The sequence below is a fragment of the Adiantum capillus-veneris genome, chromosome 15 (assembly GCF_014529385.1).
Source record: "Adiantum capillus-veneris isolate H3 chromosome 15, ASM1452938v2, whole genome shotgun sequence".
Lineage (NCBI taxonomy): Eukaryota > Viridiplantae > Streptophyta > Polypodiopsida > Polypodiales > Pteridaceae > Adiantum > Adiantum capillus-veneris.
In genome coordinates, this window is record NC_140945.1 from 75373340 (window position 1) to 75373615 (window position 276).

Here is a 276-nt window from a genome sequence, read left to right on the forward strand (position 1 = left end):
TTGCTTATTTCAAAGGTGAAGGTGATGTTATTGGTATTTGGGGATATGAATGCTCGCACAAAAACATTGCAACATGATACTAAAACAATTTGATATGCCATACATTTCAAGGGAGTTGGAGGAAGTTCTCTTGTATGATCGTACTTCAATGGATGGAGAAAGAGCCGGATAACTATGGAAAGTTACTTTTACACATGTGTAATAGCACGGGTATGCTCATTGCCAATGGTGTATCTTTGTGGAGTGGAACCAATGGATTTACATGTAGAAGACATA